We start from the raw sequence: 19267 nt of genomic DNA, 5'->3' as shown, positions 1-19267 counted from the left end.
TCTTCAGTAAGTTGTGGCCACGTATTCATTTTAATTAAGGGATGTCACCAGCAGGTATCTGTACTGTCTTACTCCCAAAGGTCCAAAGTCCCATTACACTCGTGCAAACGGGGGGCAACAGGAGGTGGTCATGGTTGTGATTGGTGGAAGCAGGGCTGAGGGTCCTGACACCAATCGGCATTTTGACATCTTATTAAAGCAGCACCACGTAATCCTGCCCTCCCCCTGCCCCCTCTCCTCTGCTTTAAAATCCTCTAACCTCGCCGCAGGACCTGAGAGCAGCAACGGCTCGTTCCCTCCTCAACTTCCCTCCGTCCCTCCCTCCATCCATCCACCCTCCATCAATCCGTCCGAGGGGCAGAGAGAGAGAGAGAGAGAGAGAGGGAGAGAGAGAGAGAGCATGCTCTGATGCAGTGAGGAGCAGCAGCACGGATAGCGCCTTCTCTCTGAAAACAACAGCCGAGGAAGAGTCGAGGCTTTTCGGACACGGTAAGTACGACGCTAGGCTTTCTCTCTTTTCCTGTCCCTCGTCTGCAATATTCATAAGAACGTTTAAATACTTAATAAGGACGAGAAACGTGTGGTTTCTGAAGCTGCTGTGGCTGTGAGTACATTAAACACTCACCACGAGGGCTGCATATTATGGACATAGACAAATAAATACACCGTTAACATAAATCAGGTAGTTTTCAGTTAGAGTTACATAAGCCTGCCTCGTCGTGTGCTGCTTATTTTTAGCTTGTGCACAATCTAAGCTGTACTTTTTGTGAATGAAACACCTCTAATGGAATTCATCGCTTTCATGAAGAATAATCGTGGGACAGGCGCTATTTTTCTTTCCTATCCGTTTTCCGACACTTCCCGCCTCCCTAAACGCTGATTGACTAGCAGTATCTCGCTTCCTGCGTTACTATTGGCTAGAGAGATCTCACCTTCTGCAACACTATTGGCTGGCTGGGAGTATAAACTGCTAGCCACTTGTAGAGCAGGAGTCACGATTCAACTAGCCAATCAGAGTGAAGGAGGCGAGGCGTGCCGGAATACGGGTGGACATAACTGAAACACCCCTTTGAGCAAGTGCGGTGTATTTACCTATAGAGGTATTCAATTACATAAGATACCCTTCACATGCATTTATCCGAAGCCGATTTTAACGCTGCACTGCATCTGTGTAGTTACTTATAAAATGTTTTGTAAATAAAAAACGTGAATAATTCACTTATTCTAGCATAAATTGCAGAGAATATTCAGCCAGTGCCAGTTAATAGTTTACAAAATTAAGCCAGTAGCTTTGTGGTTTATATGAGCCTTGGAGGTTTGCTGCCTTTGGCATCTTGGCTGTTTTTCGCACAATTGAAGAAAGTCAAGCAAACAACATTCATTACATGAGGTGCATGAACTTACTGAATTACTATTGATTGTTGGTCATTAGGTGGTCTTCACTACGGAGCATATAGAGTCGCCTATACCTGAAATGTGGTAAGAGCATTTATTAGCAAGCATAAGATACACAAAGCAGCTAAGTAGACAGTGTTTAGTAAAAAAAAAAGGCTCTTTAAATTATACCAATTGCAGAACCATTTTTAGTGCTGTAATTAAGCAACAATGAACAATATATAACTATATACATCAAAATTATTTACTCACGGTTCTATATATAACTGCTGACTACTAGAGAGAGAAAGGACTTTAAAATAATGGCTTTATCTGGGTGCCAAGATATCGCAGGAAAAAATGCCTTACTATATTTCAGCCCATAATTGTGTCATGTGCACACCCTCATTATGCTGCCATCTGACAGTGCACATATAGTGATGATACGTGTTACAATGATGGTGTTTCCCTGAGATTTGTGTCCAATAATTTGCTTAGCATAAACTGGTATTATGGATCAGATGGTGTCATGTGAATGGCAGATGGAAACAGAGCCATACGCTGAGCAATGCCTGAGCGTCTATCAGCTGTGTTTGCCTGAAGTGCTGTGTACGTTGATAAGCGTGGCTGTTATGTAAGGAGATAAAGACAAGGGAAGTGTGGAGGGCCCATCACTTACAGTCCGTTTAAGCTTGTTGTGGATAATTCTGAATCCCTTCAGGCCACATTTAATTACAAGAAGTACTGAAGAGGGTGTTTAGTGATACAACAGGTAACGGTTGACATTATGCTTTTATGCTTTTTTCAGATAATATATGTTCATGTGTTACATGTTGTATGTGTGCATGTGTTACATGCCTTAGCCAGGGCACTTAGTATGTCCATCTGAACTGCAGTGAATGGGACTGGGCTCTTCTATTTGGATGTTTTCCTTTGAAAGTCAGTCTCCAGCTGAGTGAAGGAAGAGCAAATTGAAGATGACAGTAACTCAAGGGCGCTGTATGGAAGTGCATTCCATTAACAGCACCATTTTACATTATTGGATTCACGCAGTAGATCCATGAGGCGTTTCCTCCATGTGGCATGATTCTCCCATTGGGGCTTTTTCTTAGACTTCTTTTAGAAGTCTCTTGGGCTCATTGTCTGTCTCATTAATTCGCAACGAACTGTTAGTTGGAAGCATGTGATGGCTTTTAGTGCTGGTGAAAGGTCAGATCTAATGTGCACATTAGGATGGCTCATGTTGGAAGTTCATTTAAGACCGTTAAAAAGATGTTGGACTAGTCCACCTTATCACAGTGCTCTAGTGATAAGCAGACACTCTGATGTTCTGGTTTGAAATACTGCACCCTTCATTGGTAATGACAGTTTTTCATTTTGACAAGCATGTCTTTAGTTCAGTGCATCTTGAAAAGAATACCACCCATGGAACAAGCATAAGGGCTAATATATATTTAGACAAAAGGTCAGCTTTGCAATTATTAGAGATCCACAGTGATCATGTTTATATTTGTATCAGAATATCATCGGACAGATGTTAAATTTGACAGATAGCTTATACCAATATTTTAAGGACTTTGTCAATTCTACTTTTGTCCTCCTTACACCATTTGGACTTTCCATTCTTTTAGTCTAAACATCAACAGGTTACAGATTACACCCGAAATGCCCATTATTGTTTTGTTATGCATCTAGGGTTAGATTGGATTAAATCTATAAATACAAATGACTTTCTGACTTTGAAGCCTGAACTCTTTAAGCGTTTAAAAAACAAGGGACCCATATTCAGGGAGATTTCTTTGGGAGATTGATAAGAAGACTGAAAGAATGGAAGCTGTAATTAAAAAAAAATTAAGGCAAAGGGTGGACATAATGAATATGGATCTATTGGGGCTCTTGTGTGGCACATTTTGAGTGAGACAAATGGCCCACCATTTCCCCCATCACCAGAGCTAATGGCACAATTGGCCGTTACGCTTCTCTTCCAAGCTTCTCTATGAGGTTGGGTTTACAGTAATTTGAAAAGCAGCAGTGGCTAATTTTACATTTTTTGGAGGAAGCATGAACCAGTGTTCACTTTGTCGGCTTGGTAGTATGTGTGTGTTTGTGTGTGTGTGTGTGTGTGTGTGTGCTCTCTGCCATGCAAGGGTGAAATGCTAAGGCACAATTTTGTTGCATATTGTGCACTAAGAATTATGGTTGTCGAGGTGAAAGTATTTCCCATGTGGTGTTTTATCAGGGCTCAACACTGCAATATTATCATCCCAAATTACTTAATTCATCCTGATTCTAGTGCTACACTCCTCACTGTCACCTGGGACCGACCTGAACTGTGCCTTTTGAGGTTGCTCCATGACTCTGTGCTGGAGGAGGCAGTTGGTCTTTTTCATAGTTGGATTATAGGTAGCTAGATGAGGTCTCAAATTCACCTTTCTCCATTTCACAGCGACTTTTCTGGCACAGATTTTGCATATTGCCTGGTCTGAATTGCTTGGCTCTCCTTTTTCATTTGGTTGAAAGCTGAATTGCTCCTAAACTGGCGAAGGTGCATTTGGTTTTGTGACTAGGACTGCTGCCATTGTGTCCATTTTATAAAGCGAAGACTGACACTCAGCCGTTCAGCTACAGTTCGGAAGCCAAAAGTTGGGAATAATTACACTCAACCTTTTTTACGACTTTTTAAATGAATTTATTTAACGTTCATTACACACACACACACCCCAAAATGTAAAACTAGAATGACCAGGCAAAAAAAAGAAAACATGTATACATTGTGGTGGAGTCCTTGCGGCTGGCTGGTCAATAGCGTGGAATTACCATACTGTGGTTACGACAGGGCGGCACGGTGGCGCAGCAAGTAGTGTCGCAGTCACACAGCTCCAGGGGCCTGGAGGTTGTGGGTTCGATTTCCGCTCCGGGTGACTGTCTGTGAGTAGTTGGTGTGTTCTCCCCGTGTCCGCGTGGGTTTCCTCCGGGCGCTCCGGTTTCCTCCCACAGTCCAAAAACACACGTTGCAGGTGGATTGGCGACTTGAAAGTGTCTGTAGGTGTGAGTGAATGTGTGTGTGTCTGTGTTGCCCTGTGAAGGACTGGCACCCCCTCCAGGGTGTATTCCCGCCTTGCGCCCGATGATTCCAGGTAGGCTCTGGACCCCCCGTGACCCTAAATTGGATAAGCGGTTACAGATAATGGATGGATGGATGGATGCTTACGACAGCCCTACTGAGAATAAAAAAAGCACTTTATGTTTTTACTTGGGGAGTTCAAGCAAATGAGTGAAATTGGCGTTGTCTAATGGTGGGGAGAAAATTGAGTTAAAATAATCCTGAATTACTGGATATTGCACTTAGTGTTGCACTTAGAGTTTTCTTGGTACATTTTTGTTATATACACACACACATTTCCTGCTTTCTTCCTGTTGTAAATATGAATAGATAATATTTAATGGCCACAGTCTTTGAAATGTGCTCATTACTTATTTCCATTTTCCCAATTTAATCTATTTCTAGAATGTACATATGGTTTGCCTTGCTACATATACAATGCACTGTGGAATGAGCATCGTCACATGATTAAAGAGGGCCTTGCATTGTTGGATATATCTCAGTTCATCAATGAAGAGAATCATTCTGGAAATTGTTTGGGAATAGGCGTAGAACACACAGTAATTCATGTTTTGAATGGTTGAAGGCATGTCCAATATAGGCAATTGTTGTCATTGTGCCAATCAGGCCAATATTGTGACAAAATTTACAAGCAATATATTATACAGTTGTATTAAACATCAGTGTGCATTCTTATTTACTGAGTATAATGATGCAGACCTCTGTCCCTGTTACCATGCCATTGTTGTTGGTCTCTCACATGACCATGGCCCCCCCTCAGTCATGATTGCAGATGTATTATGGGATGTGATTGTGTAGTGTATTTGGGCTCAGTCTCTGGGGTGGATGTGGATGTGGGCTGTACCACCCACAGAGAGCCTCTCACTTCCCCCTCTCCAAAGCGCCATAGCAGTGGTCTCAGGCCTCCATTAGTGAATGCTGACAAGGCAGCAATTACGCCCAGCACCCGCTCTGTGCCTGATTCTAATGATCTCTCACAGACCAAATGTGATTTTTCTACTATATACATGTTTGTGTGTGTGTGTGTGCGTGTGTGTATGTATGTGTATGTGTGAGTGAATGAGAGCAAGGCAGAAATAATAAGAGAGAGGATTTTCCATAAGTGCGTGTTTATGTTTAAGTGGAACTAAAAGCAGTGCTATTATTTATGTGTCCAGACTGCGGAGACACTCAACTGGATTCTATCGGATGTTGCACGCAGCTAATCAGCGCTGATGTACTGTGCTCTACTGCTGTGCTGTGATAGTTTGCAGGAATAATGGCTGCTTTTTCAAGCTGAGAACATGTGAGTGCTCTGTTTTGCAAGAAACCCACCCCCCACCCCTACACTCCCTCCTAAGCTTTGCTCGCGTTGGCACCCAATGAGATATTCCATGGGGAAGAGAAGAGAAGAAATGCAGAAAAAAAATGCCTCCAGCTCTTCTGCTTCTTTTCTCTGTTTCCACGAGGTCAGGCTGAGCCACAGAGCTCTGGCACTTCAGCCTGTCTTCATTGCTTCTCCTTCTTCCTCTGTTTCTGAACACACCACGCCTCGCTGAACATCTTCCACCACAGCAAACACACAGTCAACTCCCAGTATCTGAATCAGGATATTGCTATGGGAAAGTGTGTAAAAATCAAATGTACATTTAATTTATATTTTGTTATGCATGAGTGTTATATTAAAAGTTCATTTTTTTCACTGTGTACAAAAAACATATCAGCTTCAGGATTATATCAGCAAAAAAAGTCAAAAATGTTATATATATGGTAAATATATATGTTATATTTGAGATGGAGTCTGTGAGGAGTTTGGTGTGTTCTCCGTGTCCACGTGGGTTTTCTCCGGGTGCTCTGTTTTCATCCAACAGGCCAAAAACACACATTGGTAGTTGGATTGGTAACTCAAGTGTCCATAGGTGTAAGTGTGTGAGTGTGTGTCGCCCTATGAAGGACTGGTGCCCCCTCCAGGAGGTGGGGGAAATGAATGAATAAACAAAATGGTCTACACTGTAAAAGTGGGACTGGGGTCAATTAATATTTAGTTAAAAACTAATAGTAACTTGCACATAATAAAAAAGACATTATGTAGTTTGAAATCTAATTGAGTATTAATTGAAGTATTAATGAATACTTTTAATATAATAGTAAAGTTTTAATAGCATTTTTTCACAATTTCGGCTGAATAAAACTAGCTGTAATATGTTGAATAGAATTTATTCATGTTTTATCAGTAACACCAAAGATCCAGAAAATGTAGCTAATAGATTTTACTCATTGGGATTTCTTTAATTTTAATCTTCATACACTTCTTCCCAACACATTTTGAAACTCGTGGACACCAGCATTATTGGGTTCTGAACGTCCTCGGACTTCCCAAAGTTAAGAGCTTTTAAATTATTAATAGGAAAGGCACAATTATTTTTTTAAATTGTAAAATTGTGCTCTTAAATGTGGGGACACGCAGTTCTAAGCTCAGCTCATTTTTTAAGGTGGATCGGTGTGTTTGAGAGGGAAAAACGACAGTTGTTTGTACGTGGATGAAGTTTAACTTGTCTGTAAGTTTTTAATTCACTGTTTGAATTACCAGAGAAACTCATTTGTAACTCGAGATGTTTAGTTTTGTAGTTAGCACTTTCAGTAATGCAGTTAGTCGTCTCCAGAGTTTAGAGGCATTTCCACCTTAAGTGATCCGAAACAGCAAAACCAAAGGGTGGGGGCTGAACGACTACTGACGTGCAGACTGACCAATTAAATGTTTACAGAGAAGGTTATCGACCAATAACGTTAGCGCTACAGTCAGACCGTCCAATCCGAAGATTTTAGACTACTTCACCACGCCCCCTTCTCACTCAAGCGAACCAATCGGAGTAGGGGAGGGCGGGACTAGTTTGTGAACAAAACGCTTCTCTAAATTCTATGTAAGCTCTAGAAAAACAAAATCCCGGACGTTTGTGAAATAAGTTTTGACCTTGCATCACATTCCCAACTGCTCATCACTGCCTGTGATCCCTGTTGTAGTTGTATACTTAGATTTTTGCACAAATAAATGTTGCAAGAGTTGAATATATGTTAACAGGTATTATTTTTATGCATATTGGTCTGTTGACTCGAATATGGCACAAAAAGGACACGATATTTGTTAGATTTAAAATAAAACTTTTATGGCAACAAAGCGACACATAATATTATTGAACAGATATAAAGTTCTGGCACATATAAATTAGTAAATAGAAACAAGTTTTCTCCAGATATTTAGTACATGCTAATCAATTTTTTCAAGATATTTAGTAAATATTAAGTTTACTCAGTTAATTAGTCAATATTAATTAATTTTACTTGTGAAATTAATTTTATTTACTAAATATTTTTGAGATATATTAATTCATATGTAGGCATGCTATTACTAAATCCAACTCATTTTAACTGTTCGTTTTATTAACATTTGCATAGTTTTCTTGCTTAAATGTAGTTGATTTATTCAATAAATGTTAATTAAAAGTTTTAAAATTAGAATCTACTCATTACTATAACGTGTCACTTTGTTGCAATAATTGTTTTAAGTAACTAATGGGTCACATTTTTACAGTGTACATTATTTTTATTGTAAATTATATGATCAATTAAAAATAACAATCAAAGAAATAAAAAAAAACTTGCTGTTACATGGTTTCATGCTGCTCCCTCAACTCTTGTCTCCCTCATATCACCTGAATGTTGTGCATTAGGTGCATTAGGCATCAGATCATTCTTACCGTGTTCAGCAGTGAGCACTGTTGAGTCGGCTGGCCTACTCTCCTGACCTTTTGCTGGCACTAGGGAATTAATATGGCTCTCATGCTTGACCAGAGGAAGGATACTGGGGATTTCAGGGTGAATTTGACAGTGGGAAGGAATAACAAAGCAGGGGCAGAGATGAACATAACAAGCAACACATGGAAAGTTTTATGATGGAGCTGTTTGTCAAAGTTTTCTCATCCTCTCTGGATTAGTGTCAGCAGTCTAGAAGGTTCCGAAGATACATAGAGGGATTTTCACAAAGTGCTTTGTTCAAATTTACAAAAACAAATCAATTTACTGGTATCCTGAGCCATTTTCCAAGTGGAAATTGCATCAATTAGCAACACAGTTTGTTCCCAAGGCTCCTATATCTACTGTAGCTCTTGCAGACTGATATAGTGAAATGAGAAAAACAAATATTGATTACCCTCATCTGACCGTGCATATGTGCAGTGCATTAGAAAAAGCCAAGGAGGGTGGAATGCCTTTAAAATCTTTTGCCTTTGGAGGAAGCCAGATGCTCATTGGAAATATCATAATGTACCATTGGTGGCTGTCATTTGAAAATTTATACATTTTTGGGTTATTACTAAACAAAAAACAGATGCCCTTTCCATTGTGTAAAGCATTTTAAGATAAACAGACAAACAGGAATGGTCCAAATAGACTTAGAATGCAATCTTTCTTTAACAAACACTGAATTTCAGAATGTCTCCTTTAAGGTCTTACTAAAGGTAAAATGATGATTTGGAAAAAAGGTCAAATTTAATGCCTCCTCTAAAATAGTAGAATAATAAAAAGGCATATTTTAGTTAGTCTAGAGTATATAATAGATAACAGATACAGTGCTATATGTGTACACTTAGCAACACCTAACGTTTACACTTACACCTACACTCACTATCCATTTTATCAGCTCCACTGACCATACAGGAACACTTTGTAGTTCTGCAGTTTCAGAATGTGGTCCATCTATTACTCTGCATACATTGTTAACCTCCTGTCACCCTGTTCTTTAATGGTTAGGCACCCCACAGGACCACCACAGATCAGGTATGATGGTGGATCATTGTCACCATTGTAGTGACATGTGGTGGTGTGTTGCACTGATACGAGTGGAGTTTTTAAACACTGTGTCCACTCACTGTCCGCTCTGTTAGACACACCTACCTTATTGGACCATGTAGATGTAAAGCCAGTGACAGTAGCTCATCTGTTGCTGCACAGTTTGTGTTGGTCGGCCTCTAGTCCTTCATCAGCAGGCACAGAACCCTGTCGGCTGGATATTTTTTGTTGCGGGACTGCTCTCAGTCCAGCAGTGACACTAAGGTTTAAAAACTCTAGCAGCACTGCTGTGTCTGATCTACTCTTACCAGCAAAACATACACTAACACACCACCACGTCAGTATCCCTGCAGTGCTTATTGCTGAAACAGGTGGACTACAGTCTGTAACTGTAGAACATATCGGTGGAGCTGATAAAATGAATGTAGATACAAAGTAGGTGTTGTCAATCCAGTGACAGTTCAGTGTATATAATGTATGTTGACACCCATTCTGATGGGTCTATTCATTGCTGACAGTGGTATTTACATCCCAGAATATAAATATAAATGTCTAATAGAACGGCTGCTCTGGAGCAACTCAATGCCAAGTGTGGGCATGAGGGGTATAAAGCCCTCCGGTATTGAGGTGTGGAGTAGTGGAACTGTATTCTCTGGAGTGATGGAGTGCCATTCAGCACTTTTGGAGTGGTATAAAATAGTCAGTGCAGCAAATGGGGACATACTGTTTAATTTTTATATTTCAAAACAAAAGATGGACAAATAGGTGTTTTTAAACATTTTAACAAATGTTCCATCTATAATGCAGGTAGTTAATGTAGTTGTGATGCATTTAGGTGTCACCTTTTGTATTTATAGATCACTAGGCAAAGACAGGATGTTGATCGTGTGAGCATGTTGTCGGGTATCGATATGCCTCGTTACCAAAAGGAAGCAGAGACAGATAGTCAGTCAGCTACTACACACCAGAAATACATAGCCAGATGAAGAAAGGTCACAGCTCTGTATGCATAACCAGTGGATCAAAGTGAACTTGTGGTGAGTATTTGATCCCAGGCCTGGGGGTTGTGGGGGAGGCTTCCTGCTCTGAGGCTGTCTACTGTGCCACATGATAGCTGGTGAAAGGGGGAAATTTTGCTGAGATGGCCAATTTGAATTCTGTTGAGTGAGGATGTGTATTTTTAGTATGGTTCTCATCATGGCAGGAAATGGCCTATTGGGGTCTATAATGAATCAAATAACATAGTTTCTAAAATATTTTCCCTTCCCTCGTGTTTTGTGCCATTTCCCAAGCCCTTATGCTGAGAAATAGCTTGGATAGTTCACACTTATTTGAGATTGCTGTATGAAAACAATGCATATATTCTCATGTGTTTATTTTTCCTCTGAATATTTTTAATCAGCAATGTTCAACAGTTCTATCATATGCTCTGATGAATAATTAGTGTTTTCAATCAAAACATGCAGATCATACCTAAATGGTAATAGCTGCAATTCTTTGTGAAAGCACAGAGACCAAGATGATCACACCCTTTTCAACTTTTTCAGTAAGCTGACTTATCCATGGCTAATGTGGTTAATTTTATGGCTTTATGAATTCTAAGGGGCTTTTATTTTTCCATCTTCTCATGTAAAAGCAATACAAGCACTTATTGCCCAGAAGGGACCATGCAGTTTTCAGAAACACTCAGCTGCCTCAGAGCCCAAAACTGACTTTTTTTTAAAGAAGAAACCTGATAAATGTCACTTTCCCAGGATAGCACAAATTCTAAATTGTCCAGTAGCAGGAGAGGAGGTGCTTTGAATGAACAGATTTATTGTTTTATAGCCTTTAAATGAAATGTTGCATTAATATTATGGTCAGAGCAGAGCACTGGGTCTCGGTTATTATCACTTAATTTTTTTTTTATTTAAAAAAATGATAATGTGCCAGCTGCCCATTCACAGTGTACTATAAATTAAGGATGAAAAGCACAAAACATTTTTCCTCCAGTAACATTCATGGAAATATGTATGATTTACAAAAGAGAAGTGAACTTGTGAGGTCAAGTCAAAATTTGTGTTTAAGCGTTCGTTTTGATCAGTTTAACAGTTGTACATACAGGGGTTGGACAATGAAACTGAAACACCTGTCATTTTAGTGTGGGAGGTTTCATGGCTAAATTGGACCAGCCTGGTGGCCAATCTTCATTAATTGCACATTGCACCAGTAAGAGCAGTGTGTGAAGGTTCAGTTAGCAGAGGGTAAGAGTACAGTTTTGCTCAAAATATTGCAATGCACACAACATTATGGGTGACATACCAGAGTTCAAAAGAGGACAAATTCTTGGTGCACGTCTTGCTGGCGCGTCTGTGACCAAGACAGCAAGTCTTTGTGATGTATCAAGAGCCACGGTATCCAGGGTAATGTCAGCATACCACCAAGAAGGAAAAAACACATCCAACAGGATTAACAGTGGATGCAAGAGGAAGCTGTCTGAAAGGGATGTTCGGGTGCTAACCCAGATGGTATCCAAAAGACATAAAACCACAGCAGCCCAAATCACGGCAGAATTAAATGTGCACCTCAACTCTCCTATTTCCACCAGAACTGTCCGTCGGGAGCTCCACAGGGTCAATATACACGGCCGGGCTGCTATAGCCAAACCTTTGGTCACTCGTGCCAATGCCAAACATGGGTTTCAATGGTGTAAGGAGCACAAATCTTGGGCTGTGGACAATGTGAAACATGTATTGTTCTCTGATGAGTCCACCTTTACTGTTTTCCCCACATCCGGGAGAGTTACGGTGTGGAGTAGCCCCAAAGAAGCGTACCACCCAAACTGTTGCATGCCCAGAGTGAAGCATGTGGGTGGATCAGTGATGGTTTGGGCTGCCATATCATGGCATTCCCTTGGCCCAATACTTGTGCTAGATGGGCACATCACTGCGAAGGACTACCGAACCATTCTGGAGGACCATGTGCATCCAATGGTTCAAACATTGTGTCCTGAAGGTGGTGCCGTGTGTCAGGATGACAATGCACCAATGCACACAGCAAGACTGGCGAAAGACTGGTTTGATGAACATGAAAGTGAAGTTGAACATCTCCCATGGCCTGCACAGTCACCAGATCTAAATATTATTGAGCCACTTTGGGGTGTTTTGGAGGAGCGAGTCAGGAAACGTTTTCCTCCACCAGCATCACGTAGTGACCTGGCCACTATCCTGAATGGCTTAAAATCCCTCTGACCACTGTGCAGGACTTGTATATGTCATTCCCAAGACGAATTGACACTGTATTTTCCGCAAAAGGAGGCCCTACACCATACTAATAAATTATTGTGGTCTAAAACCAAGTGTTTCATTTTCATTGTCCAACACCTGTATATATTAATGTAAAGACAGCTGCAGTTGGGCTATCTGTTTACATACGCATTCATTACTCCTTAGCAGCTCATCGCAGAGTCACAACATTGCACACACTGAGAGCCAACAGTATCCTTGTAATAATAATAATAATTTCCAGGTCCACTTCTTTAAACTTAGGCCATGGTTGCCCGCTATTATTTGTAGACATATATGCAGCATTTCTTTTAATGCTGTTGTTTAAAAGTCAGTCAGGGCTGCTTTATTATTTGGCAGAGAGGCAAATGATATGAAGCTGATCAGATTCAGGCTGAAGCAGCTCTGAGTCTTTTTGTGTAGTCATCAAAATGAATGTGCAGACAACTCTCTTTCCCGCTGTCTGTCATCAGTGTGTCAGTCCAATGTGTTCCCTCAGGTGTGAGGGGACGGTGTCTGTTGGTGGGGCGGGTGGAGGTTGGAGGTGGGACAGCCATGCGAATCAGCGCTTTGGAGGCTTGGCACAGGCTACAATCTCAGCAAGTGCCTGCTTCTCTCCATCACGGCTCGGGGAAGTGAGAAATCTCTTCTCCTTGACCTCAATACAGTTTTGCCCTCAGCAAACAAGGTACTGTGAGAGTAATTTCTGTGCGGAACTTGGGTGTGTCCTCGGAGTCTGCAACGCACTTGTGTGGAGAATTAAAAATGGAAAAGTATAAGCTGAGCTACATACTGCAGCCGAGATTAGATCTGGATAATGTGGATTGAACTCCAAAATCTTGAGCCCTCATATTGCTTTAATGGGGAATTTAAACTTCAAATGGCTGTCTGTAATGTAATGAAGACCTGTAGAGATTCTTTGCAGAATAAAGTGGAGGGCACCAGAGTTGCAGTGTGAAACACACCGTACCTTCCTAAAAATCTCCCAGTGATGTTGCAGTTAATTGCCAGAACTTTGTGTCTGGGGCTCAAAAGTCATCTCAGGCTGAGTCACTGAGCCTTGAACCTTAAAAATCAATTGGACAGCTTTTTATTGATGATTTCTGCTGATTGAAATAGTGAGTCATACACTTGTCCTGTCTCCTGGGAGCTTACCTGTGAAGTTCTGGACAGACCAAAATACTGAATAGATTTAAGCTCACTGACTAAGATTTCACTGTCTCAGGTATGTTGTATCATCTTTTTTGCAGGAAAAGAGCAAATTATTTACTTTAGAAGACATTGCATTATTACTTTGAGCCAGTTAGTCTAGGTGAGGATATATTTGCACCTCCCGGCTTCATCTTATGGCTGCTTGTTTATTTCTGTATTTACAGAAAGATTAAACTTACAGACCACATTATTACCTCTCCAGGTGTAATAGGTTACACTAAAGGTAAAAGGTTACCCTTCTTCTCATTGACTGTTTGATGACTTTGCATGCTGTCTGCTCACAACCTTGGTCAGCTACTTCACTAATAAGATCAGCACTGCTGGAGAATGCTATTTGTGTTCTTCAAGCTGGTACACTTAGTGCTGCCTCTTAAATCCCATTCAGTGGGATTTACACTTGCAGCAGGCTTCAGTGTGAATGAGTGTGTATGATACATTTCATTCTTTGAAATGCAAATTTTGAGGATTGTAGACGGATTAACTCCTTAAACCACTGGCCTTTAGTTATTATTTAGTTTTTCGTCTTAATACTTTAAGATATTCCGTACAATCATCTATATACAGACACACAAATATCTTTATTGGGCCACTAATAATTCATTTTGCCCGTTGGCTCATTAATATATTTCAACCACTAAATTACATCAGTTCTGTACTTTAATTGGAGGTTGCCACTAAAATAAAAAAAAATTGATATTATCATTTATTTCTTTCCTTAAAGTTTATTTATTTGAATGGGGGACAACTAAAATGTTTTTTTCCCCACTGGGACCTGTAGCACAGGGTTAATATTAATTTTAATGTCCTTACTGAACCCTTTACATTGCTATAGATGCAATTTTACCCAAGACTCATGGGATGCTGTGATGATGTATTTATCTACTGTGACCATGAGCTTGATATAAAGGTAACAACAGTTATTTTGATAGGTTATTATTATATAAGGGGTCCCTTAGATCATAGTTACATGTGTTGGATCACAGACTTGGTTTTGATTCCCTGCTTGGGCAGGAGTAACCCAATATACAAATAAGATGTTTTATGTGGGAGTCCTAAGGCCGATTTTGTCTGTAATGCAATAAAAGTTTGTAAGCCTCTTTGAATAAAAGCATTGGCCAAATGCCATAATGGTAACATGAAAATGTACTACTGTATATAATTATCTTCCATTATTTTATATATATATATATATAATGAATGAATGCCATTTAACTGGTGAAATTAGAGAAGGTGCAGAGCAATATATCACGTTTGCAATGCTCCCATAAAACTCCAGTGTGAATATTTTTAATATTCAGCAGATGTTCTTACCCAGGTCTTTGGCAACAGTCCAATGTTTGCATACAAAACTATGTTATTGTCCTTCTGAGTAACTATGTTACTTTCCTACCCACTCATGACTCATGAAGCTTGGCGGTCTGTCTCAGCTGTAGGAAGCAGCAGGAAGCTCCACAAGGTCGTGAGGTGATGATGGATGTGTTTATGTCTTTTGCTGGTGGAGCAGCAAAGCTGTGGCCTTGCGGCTGGGTAGAAGCTGGCACTCTGGTTGGCAATCGGAACTCAGAAACTGATATCCAGTGAGCTGTGAAGAACAAAGGGCTTGATAACGGCATTAGCATGAAGCTTTTGCTCATGGTCAGTCATTGTTGAAAAGCTGACAAAGAGGTCATACTGAAAGGAAAATAATGCATTGATGCATTGATTCTTGTTTTTTTAAATATGCATATTTTATTCCACATAAGCATAATATATTACAGCAGCACGAGCTTGCCTTCAATTAACTTAAAAAAAAAATCAATCACTTCAGACCAAGGCACAAGGCACACACACCATATCATTCCTCATCTATTTCTTTTAAATCATGGATGTGTAGTTAAGTAAAACTCTTGATCTGGAAAACTGTTAGACCCAGCAGATGTGGATTTTACTATTTGTCAATTATTGAGGAATAAATTGCTCCATATATTGTTTGTAAAACCACATAAAAGATTACTGGAGTTTTAGCTTTATCAAAATATGCTTACATTTCATGTCTTTAACAGTGATGTCCAGTGCAGTGATTAAGAATGTATGGACATATCGTCATTATCCAATTAAAAAAGTGTATCTTCATTTTTATGGACTTTTAGTTTACTGCATCATTTAAGGAAAGCAGCTGCCCTTCACACCATTTAAAAATGTCATAATGAATGCATAGAAATGTTCCAAAATGTAATGGAATATAATCTTTTTTCATTGATATCTATCAAAAGTTAATTAATTGTTTTCCTTCTCCAGTAAATTGCTATTTTGGAAGATACATGTTTTTAATTGGACAGTGACTATATGCTATGGAGCTATTTAAAACAACAAAACTTCATTACATTTATCATCATGTCTTTGATAACCTTGATCACAGCACCTAAGTGTGTCTCACCTACATTAGACAAGTGACCACTCTAGCCTCAGGTGGGAAGGGATAGGGTTGGAGAGTTTTTTAAACTAGAACACCCCCCTGTCAGCTACAGTGAGTTAATGAATATGAAAACACTTTTGAAACATCTGAAAATAAAGTAGATATGTATTGTGAAACTGTTTGGCTGTTTAAAATGTAGTATATTTCCTTAAGTTTTGTTACATCATGCAGGTTTTAGCCTTTAGCTAATTTACTAACAAGCTGGCAGAGTAAGGTCAATTAATTAACATTCAATAGTTTCTCAACTAAACCCTTTTTTAAAATACTTTATGGAATTATATGCTTTTGAATAGCTTTATAAAGTTTTTTACTGAACAGCTTTGTTCACCATTTCTTTGAAAAGGGCAATGCGTCAGGTTACAGTGATTTCTTGCTCCACATCTCTGAAAGCTCATTTAACACAGTTTTCTTGAGCTAATATAGCAATGGAATGACCCAAAGACGGCATCAGGGTTTCCCTGAGGGAAAGTGGTGAGATAAAGTGCAAAAGCGCAATAATACTTCATCCACATTCATGATACAATGAAAACTGGCATTATTTAAAGTTAAGACATAAATCATAGGCCATATGCCATTTGGTTTCAGTAAATTAATTAATTTACTCATTGTCTGTATTTGCTATTAGATATTAGCTATCAGAACAATTAGTTGTTTTGTTTTTAAAGGTTAGTTGTTACAGTATGTGTTTTGTTTGCTGGTGGATAAATGAAAAGGTTTAAGCCTGCTCCCAACTTTAAGTTATGACATAATAGATTTCCTCTAGATCTTGTGTGTAAATGTCTGTGAGTGAGTGACTGAGAGTATTAACATGTGTATGGTGAGAGATGGTCTTATCTAAATTTAATCTGAGCTTGTACAATGGAATGATAATCTGGTTGACATACCTCGGTGTGGATGTTATGATATTATGAAAGAAACCTTGACGTTATTGAGGTCTTTTGCTGCACATTTTACATTTCAGGAAAAGCCATAAAAGCCATTACATCAGCATAATCTGTATGGCTACAAATTAAAGCACAAAAGCTCAGTTAAAACATCTGACCTTGGTTGCAGAGTTGCAGAGTGAATATTAACAGAAATGTTCATAGCTGAATTATGTTGGCTTCTTGGCTGCTGAGCTCATGTAGTAAAGGCTATTTCTTTAAAACCTAAGATGGAGTGCTGAGATGTATTTTTGTGGTGGCACTAAGTATGGGGTGCTCCCAGCATGCTCAGCGGTTGCCCTATTGGTTAGTTCAGGGTTGTTTTTGGGGTTATTTAAGGGGTGCGCAGTTTGGTGTGGGAGGGAATTTGTGTTTGTATTTGTGTTGGACATGGTGTGTGGCAGTTTTCGCTGGTGGTTCGTTTTTCACCGTCCAGAATTTTGGGCTCCACTGCTTCCACCAAGAAAAATTGCTGCTCGTTTCTTTGTTTCCATACCTAGTGCCCTTTAAGGAGTTCATTAAAAATGCTTAAAGCTCAGTTTTGTTACCCTACCTCTGGTGACATATATGTTACATTGTTTTTACAATTAAGTTACAATTAATAGGTAACTTTACAGTTTAAAACTTTACACTATCAGAACACATTAATGATAAACTGTATTTAGTTAATGGTTTAGTAATGGTTATTCCTGTCTTATCATGTAATACTTCCTTAAGTATCATTAGTTAACGTACCATTATTGTAAAGTGTTACCAATCAATACATTTCCAATAGTTCAATTTAGCATGATGTGGAAAAATGCCTAAGAGCATTCTGTTCTAAAAAGGTCTGAAGTGATTAAATTTTAGTGTAGTTAATCTTTTAGTGGAACTTCTAATAAGATCTGAATTTTTTACTGCATATAATTTTTATGCATTTATTCACAATTAATGGCCCTTTAGGTGCAGTGGACCTTCACTGCCTGTAACAGCACTAAAGAAGTGGTCACTGCTCTTTTGTGCATTTGCTTAATTGCATATGCATTTACAGGAGCTTCTATCTCTAACCACAAAATACTGGGAAGAGATTATAATGAACCACTTATGAAGGCTAATAGTGAGCACTGAGTGTATGTCTGTGAAAACCATGTTATATATTGACACTCAGAGACGGTGAAGATCAAGGGTACTACTCTGTAGCCCAGGGCTGGAAGGCTTTATTCTAGTCTCAACCACACTTGGCATTGAACATGGTGACATGAGGCTCTTCTGCAACTGCTCTAGAGCATCCTATATTTCATGCATTTAATGGAGAATATACAGGCTGTAAATGTACATCTGACATTTGTGTATAAAGTGGGTCCACCTTAAAGTAGCTGAATATATTAATTAAAGTCTACAAATCTTAAAGTCAAACTCTGGTGATTTCCTTCACTGCGGTACATATTGCAGGCCAATTTTCATTTCCCTTCATGCCATCATTTCCTTGCTTTCACACCCACCATCTCTTCTTATCATGTTATTACTCTTAAAATCTCACAGTCTCCATGGTGTAAAGGCTAGTTCTATTATGAGTCCATGGTGTAGTTTTGCAGGTTTCACTGATGATACTGCTTTTATCATGCATCACTCTCCAGTGTTCTGCTAGAGACAATCCCTTTCCACGCCCTTTGGGGGAAAGACAATGCATGCAAATCAAATGCATGCTCTGTATTCAGTATTTAAGCTTCTGCCAAACTGAGCATTAGGCAATTGAATAACGAGATGATATTATTTTGTTACTTATCCTCATCCATTGCACTTATTCACTTGCTCTCTATTGTGATGGAATCCTGAGTGGCATTAAGTCTGTATTCATTGCTGCAGACCATTACACCACTGCATGTGGATTCTTATTCAGTCTGTAACTTATTGAGTGCATTAAACTTGGAGTTGAACTGCCACTTGGGATGGTCATTTGTCTTACTGTAAATAAGTCTCAGCCGACTTAAAGGAATAATATTTTGACCAAAATATGCCCTCATGTGTCAGTATGTATTGATAAAGTATACTGTAAATTATTTGTTGTGTGGACAATTTGAAATACTGCAAGCGTGTTGCAATTTCACTAACA

The 19267-nt window shown here is 39.4% G+C and overlaps 1 protein-coding gene across 2 annotated transcripts in view; it reads left to right on the top strand.

Moving 5' to 3' along the window:
* Positions 1-277: 277 nt before the first annotated feature.
* The window catches only part of hpca (hippocalcin), a 38616-nt gene continuing 19626 nt past the window's right edge, over positions 278-19267 (top strand). The window contains exons 1-2 of one of the 2 annotated variants that reach the window (XM_066674066.1): positions 278-489; positions 5656-5783. The gene's annotated coding sequence lies outside the window, so the exon portion shown is untranslated. The remainder of the gene's footprint in view (positions 490-5655; positions 5784-19267) is intronic. The other variant, XM_066674065.1, reaches the window with a different exon arrangement.

This window comes from Hoplias malabaricus, chromosome 6, assembly GCF_029633855.1.
Source record: "Hoplias malabaricus isolate fHopMal1 chromosome 6, fHopMal1.hap1, whole genome shotgun sequence".
In the NCBI taxonomy this organism is placed as follows: Eukaryota; Metazoa; Chordata; class Actinopteri; order Characiformes; family Erythrinidae; genus Hoplias; species Hoplias malabaricus.
Note: the sequence above shows the minus strand (reverse complement) of the source record. Positions and strands in the feature narration are given on the sequence as shown.